At 41.5% G+C, this 6546-nt stretch overlaps 1 protein-coding gene across 1 annotated transcript in view; it reads right to left on the bottom strand.

Moving 5' to 3' along the window:
* PID1 (phosphotyrosine interaction domain containing 1) overlaps window positions 1-6546 on the bottom strand; it is a 244209-nt gene that overhangs the window by 188938 nt on the left and 48725 nt on the right. The window lies entirely within an intron of this gene.

Here is a 6546-nt window from a genome sequence, read left to right as displayed (position 1 = left end):
GGTGCTGCTTAGTTTTGCCTTAAAGTTTTAAATGCTTACTTAAATACACTAGGTTGCAGCATGTTTCTTTATTCTCACAAATCCACTTGACTATGAGCAGAGCAGGGACCATGCACGTGCACCTGGGCCTTCCTACATCAACTGAGCACTCAAACGGACCGCAATGGAAAGTTCTCATGAAAAGGGTATGTATAGACAGGTGTAGGCTTGAATTCCAAAATGAACTGTGTTAGCTTCTAATTGGGAACACATTTTATCATAAGTTCAAATATGTGCACAGATACAACAGAGAAATTTTATAATAAAATCAGAATAAAGTAAATAAAAGTTAATATTTTCTGTTAGTGATTTTAAAAAGCTTTAAATTTAAACAAAAGAGTTAAATTCATACCCATGATCTCCAGTTAACTTGCTGGTGATTTACCAATCTGTTAAAATGTAATGCATAACGCAGTCAACCATGTGTACTGCCTTGTATTATGCTTTCTAACTAATGAAAAGATACTTTAAAAATATAATCAAAGTCAAAATCCTTTGTGAGACAGCAGAATCACGTCAACACAATGTGGTCTAGAAATTACCATCAGGAGGAGTACGGAAAAACCTCATTTTTCCTGTGGAAGAGGATGTCCCCCCTCAGTGACCCATCTCCTTTCTGGCTTGATAGACAGACACTCAGCTTTAAGAAGAAAGGCTCTCGGAAGGTGAAGCCTTCAATACTTGGCCTTGTGACCCCACTGGCAGACTCCTAGGCAGCAGAAGAATGAACTACAAAGACGGCTTTTTAAAATAGCTAACAGCAAATATGATGCTTGCCACGTGGTCCCCCTCAACATGCCCAGGGGCCACATGCATCGGCAGCCGTGGAGGAGAATTGGATGCTCAGATTCATTGGAAGGCTTCTCCTCCCATTTCAGAGCTTGATACTGCCTGTCTGCTTCTCAACGCCAACATCCAGCATCATTGTCTCAGGTGTTCTGTTGGTTTTCCTTTCCAAAACAGTGGGATGAGAAAGCTGCATAGATAAGGACTCACAGGAAGAAGAATATACCACCACCAAGATGACCGCAACTAAATGACCATGTTTCAGAGAAAAGGGCAGAAAAATGATGGAGATTCTATGAATTAGAGTTGGTAGATTAGAGCCTTCGGTTTTCACATTTTAAAAAATGTGTGAGTAATCTTCGAGTTATCAAGCTCTTACAAAGTAAAAAATAAAACAAAATAAAATAAATACAAGTTTTTACAAAGTATTTCTTAAATATGCTTCTCCTATGAGGAGGAAATAAACCAGAAACAAGGCACATAAGCAAAATCAAGAAACTGGCATGTCATTTTTCAAACGAGAAAACTAATACAAAAAAGTGACTGTCCCAATGGGAACAGGGCCCATTTTTGTCCAGGATCTACAGGGAGCCCTGTGTCAGCTCTGCATGACTTCAGAAGATTCTATCCAGAGGGTGGAACACTCCATCAAAATGAAAGTGTGTACTTGATAAGCTCCAAATTTAATTTATTTTATGCTGATAAGGTTTATGGGTCTTTTAAAATATGAAGCTCAGCTGCTTAGGATTTGCTTTGTTTACTTTGCTTTAATTAATGATAGTGCCTTTCTGGAAAGAAAACAGCATCATGAAGAAATACAGTCAGAAATGATTCACTCAAAGCCTCTCCTTGGCCCTGGCTGTAAAGTAAACAAGATTCATTAATCTCACTTGGGATCAGAGAATAGGGAGAGACGGGAGGTAGGAGAGGAGCAGTTAGCTCCACCTGCAGACAGGGAGGATGCCAGAGAAAATATGAGACCCAGCTCAAACACGGGGCTGGTTGGAAAAGGTCAATATATAATTGGTAATTTACAAAGAGGAGTCAGAATTACTAGTCCTACCGAAGATCTCCAAAAGCTTCAAATAATACATCAATATACTCAATGTGAAATGAACAATCATTATTTCCCAAGTTCCTCATGGTAAAAACTCACTAACTTAGAGTCAGTTCATCCTGATTTTGTAAGAATTCCCATCACCACCAGACAATCTGCTTCTCACAGGATTCCAAGGTAGGTCTAAACATGGTCCTAATTCTACCTTTCTTCCTTAATCTTCTCATGCATCCTCCAAATTCCCCAAACCTGTCCATTTCTAACATGTATTTCATTCTTCTGAGCCTTCCACTATACCTTTTTCTCCATCTGTAATGACCTTTAAGATTCAACCTAATAGTCACTTCTGCTGGGAATACTCCCCAAGTCTAACTCCAGACAACTGAGTGTCTCCTTGGCTGTGCAGTCCAAAATCTTTGTACATATCTATCTCTGTAATAGTCTTTTACTTTCATTAACGGTTATTATTTTTATCCTCCACTAAAGTACTAAGTCCTTTTCAATGGACCAAAGGGGGCCTGCGAGAGTGCCTGGAGTCTAGCAGCTGATTAAATTGATTCAACGTGAACTAAAAGAAAAGTTCACGACATAGGCTTGTATAGATTCATGAATGTTTTATCACTTGAAATAACTTCTCTACAATTTTGTTTCCAGAGCAAAAAAAAAAAAAAAAAAAAGCATGACAATAAAAGAAATATAGAAAGAAAAATAACTAACAATCTTCACTTGTTTTATTTCGTTTTGTGCCCATTCAACCTCTGTCTATAGACTGTCAAGTTGCCCAAGTCATAATCACAGGGTAACTCTTCCAGCACAAGCTGTAGAAATCAATAATGAAGCCAAGCTGAAGCTTTGCCAGCAACAGCACAGGTCAGAATAGAGGCCAAAACCAGGATCAGCAATTACCTGGAGGATAGAAATGTCACCCAAAGGCAGGATTGTGCAGACAGGTCTCAGAGGACAGGTAAGCAAATAGGCAGGATGCCCAGCATTGGAGAGGAAGTGCATGAGCTCAGTCTGAAAGCAGATTTCATATACAGAGACCAGGTTAGGAGCGGAGTGGAGTGATGGTCCAAGTCCAAAGGTGTAGGCCAGATTGAAGAGTGGGGAAGAAGGAACTATGGTAACAAAGAGAACATAAGTAGCAGAGATGCAGGCAAACAAGCCCACACTCTGCCCAATCTATTGATTAACACAACCAAAACCCTCTGCATCAATCTGCATAATGACAGACTAATCTTGAACCACACTTCCTTCTTTCTAGACCCTCTTAAAGTCTTTCATCCTCAACTAAATTCTCACTTTCAAAGATCAGGATATGTTAAATTGAAATCTTCTGAAGCCAGTTTCTCAAGCCACCACAGTAATACACATTTATTAAACCTCAGTCCAAGCTTCAATTGATGGTACAGAAAACACAATGTTCAAAAACTGGGCAAGACTCTACAAATTACCTAGTTCAGGCCCTTTCAATTAATTTATTTATTTACTTATTTATTTTTTAGAGAAAGCATCTCTGTATTAGTTGGTTCTCACACTGCTAATAAAGATATACGCAAGACTGAGTATTTTATGAAGGAAAGAGGTTTACTTGATTCACAGTTCCACGAGGCTTGGATGCCTCAGGAAACTTACGATCATGGCAGAAAAGGCAGGAAGCATGTCCTTCACATGGCAACAGCAAGAGGTGCATAGAGAAGTCAGGGGAAGTCCCTAATAAAATCATCAGATGTCGTGAGAACTATCAGAAGAACAGCAGCATGGGGGAAACTGCACCCATGATTCAATCATCCCCCACTGGGTCCCTCCCGCAAAATGTGGGGATTGTGGGAATGATAGTTCATGATGAGATTTGGGTGGGGACACAGCCAAACCATATCAGTCTTGCTTTGCAGCCCAGCCTGGAATACAGTGGCACAATCATAGCTCATTGCAGCTTTGAACTCCTAGTCTCACGTGATCCTCCCACCTCAGCCTCCCAAGTCACCAGGAGGACTACAAGTGTGCACCACCCACCTGGATAATATTTTTATTTTTCATAAAGACAGGGTGTCTATAAGTTCTACTGTCCTCAAATGATCCTCCCACCTGGACCTCTCAAAGCACTAGGATTATAGGTATGAACCACTGTGCCTGGCCAAGCCCCCTTTTATTTATTTTTTCTTGCTGTTGTAGATAATGAAAAGAAGAGCAAGAAAGACACTTGTCTAAGGTCACACAGCTAGTAAATAGTTGAAGAGAGGCTAAGAATAAAAATGTGGGAACACAAAGCTAAGTACTCTATATATGCGACCGACTGTAAATTCCATGAGACCATTTGTCCTTTTGTTTTGGGGGCTTTCTTTTTGAGTCAGGGCCCCATTCTCACACAGGCTGGAGTGCAGTGTCATAACTGCAGCTTACTGCAGGCTCAACCTCCCAAGCTAGAGCTATCTTCCCATCTCAGCCTCCCAAGTAGCTGGGACCACAGGTATACTCTACCACACCCATCTAATTTCTTCTTTTTTGTATAGGCAGGATCTCACTATGTTGCCCAGGCTCCCAAAACATGTTAAACTTCATTTACAGAGAAAACTGAGGCATGGAAAGATAGGGTGACTTGTCTAGAACTAGCAAGTGGCAAGCAGCCAGGTGAAAGAGCCCCAGACAGAGAGGCATCCTTACTGCACAAACATTGCTTTTAATTCTCACAAAAAGACTGTACAACCAATGAGGAAAATGAGTCACAGAGAGCCAGAAGTTGGCCCCAAGCCCACATGGGTTGGACGCCAGGACACCATTGGCCCACGCACTCCAGTGAACCAATAGGCAGTGCAATTGGGAGCCTATGCCAGGGAACTGGACTCGGGTGGGAACTCCAACACCCAGGGATGGCGGCAGGCAGGGCCCAGCCAGGCAAACAAGGAGGTGATTCTATGAGTTCAGTTGGCCCCACTGCACAACTTAGGTCTTTTCTAGGATGGAGGGGCTATTAGCATTGAACTTCTATAAACTCAGGGTTTGCCCATATCAGCTAGCACTCCACCTCCCCATTAATGCAAATTAATGAGGTGTTATTATAGGTTTTTGTTCCCTTTGGAGTAAAATTAAAACTAAATAAATCAAACAGTAATTAGAAAACTCAATAAGGAAGCTATTTAGCTTAAAACCGAAAATGTTTATACCGGTGCTTTACTCACTACAGTTTTATTTTGTTACTCCGTCTTGATATTTTTTCTAAAAAAAAAATTAAAAAATTTAAAAAAAACACTCAGCTCAGTTTTCCCAAAAGTTTACCAAATTGCCTTAACTCATAAATATTTTCAAAAACATTTCCAAACTTTCTGTCCCACTGAATTGGCCAACCAGTGTAGACTTGCCCCCTTATATTGCTATCAAAAGGCATCATGTACATATATCTGGTATCCTCATCCAGCTTTAACCTCGTAGAGAACAGATATGTTAGCTTACACACTTTTGAGTAGGGTGGCCAACTTGTCTTGGTATGCCCAAGACTTTTCTAATTTGAGGGTTGAACGTTCCACATCCAAGAAACACCCTTAGTCTCAGGCAAAGTGGGACAGTTGGTCACGATATGTTTAAGCCTCTGAAAGTCCTGAGTACTTTAGAGCTATGTATCTACTGCATCACTTTCCTTTAGTTTCTCACTCCACATTCTCTGGTTCCTTCCTCCACTTCTGTCCCTACTTCATGCACCACTGTAACCTGCATGGTCCAAGGTACGACAGGTTATCAAAAAGCCACTAGGAAACTTTAGCCTTCTAAATCTGCAGCTCTGTTTGGCTTCACCTTCTACTCCCTCTTACTTGAGGCCTTCTCTTCATTTCATCTGCCTATCTACCTCAAACTACTCCTCCCCCAGCTGTTCATCAATGCCTCTTTCCATCTGTAAACCTGAACTTCCCTACCCACCTTGTTTCCTCCTGATATTCACTTTCCCTGGGCATCTCACAATCACCCAATTTCAACTCTGCCCACAAATCATCATGCACAAGTTCCACCACCATTCCCTTCCTTCCAAGGAGAAGACCCAAGTTCCAACCATCTCGTGGAAGAAACACAGGGTACCTCTTGATGACCTGACTCACAGCGAACTCAACACGGAGTTAAACCTGGCATGTGGTCTCCCTCCCCATTCTTCTTAACCACATCCATCCAAGCCAAAAGACTGGCAGTCCTGCTTCCCTCCTTCCTTTCCCACATGCCCACATCTGAGCACTAGGCAAATGCTGGGGATTCTCCCGCTGACATTCCTGTCAAGCAACTCCACTCCTCTCCACCACCACTCTGCCATTACTAGTTGAGGCTCTCACCTCCTGCCTAGACCATTACAAAGTCCTCCTAAGCACCCCTCTCCCACTCAGAAGACTTCAGTATTGTCAGAATTCCCCAAATATAAATTTACTTCTTATGACATTTTTAATGGCTTTTCTATAAAAACAAAGTTCAAACTCTAGGATGGTATCAAACACTTTTCCTCACAAAACTCTATCTTCTATTCAGCTTGATCTTGGGATACTCCCCTTCACACACCTAGAACTCCACTTACCCTGAGCCACGTGCCAGTGCCACAAAAAGCCCACATGTTCACGAGTCTGCATGAGCCATAACCTCCCCATCCTGTTATGATCATTATTGTTGTTTTTATTTTTCCATACTTAATA

The sequence above is a fragment of the Sapajus apella genome, unplaced genomic scaffold (genome assembly GCF_009761245.1).
Source record: "Sapajus apella isolate SASKATOON/1434 unplaced genomic scaffold, GSC_monkey_1.0 scaffold10, whole genome shotgun sequence".
NCBI classification, from domain to species: domain Eukaryota; kingdom Metazoa; phylum Chordata; class Mammalia; order Primates; family Cebidae; genus Sapajus; species Sapajus apella.
This window is presented reverse-complemented; position numbering and strand designations above follow the sequence as displayed.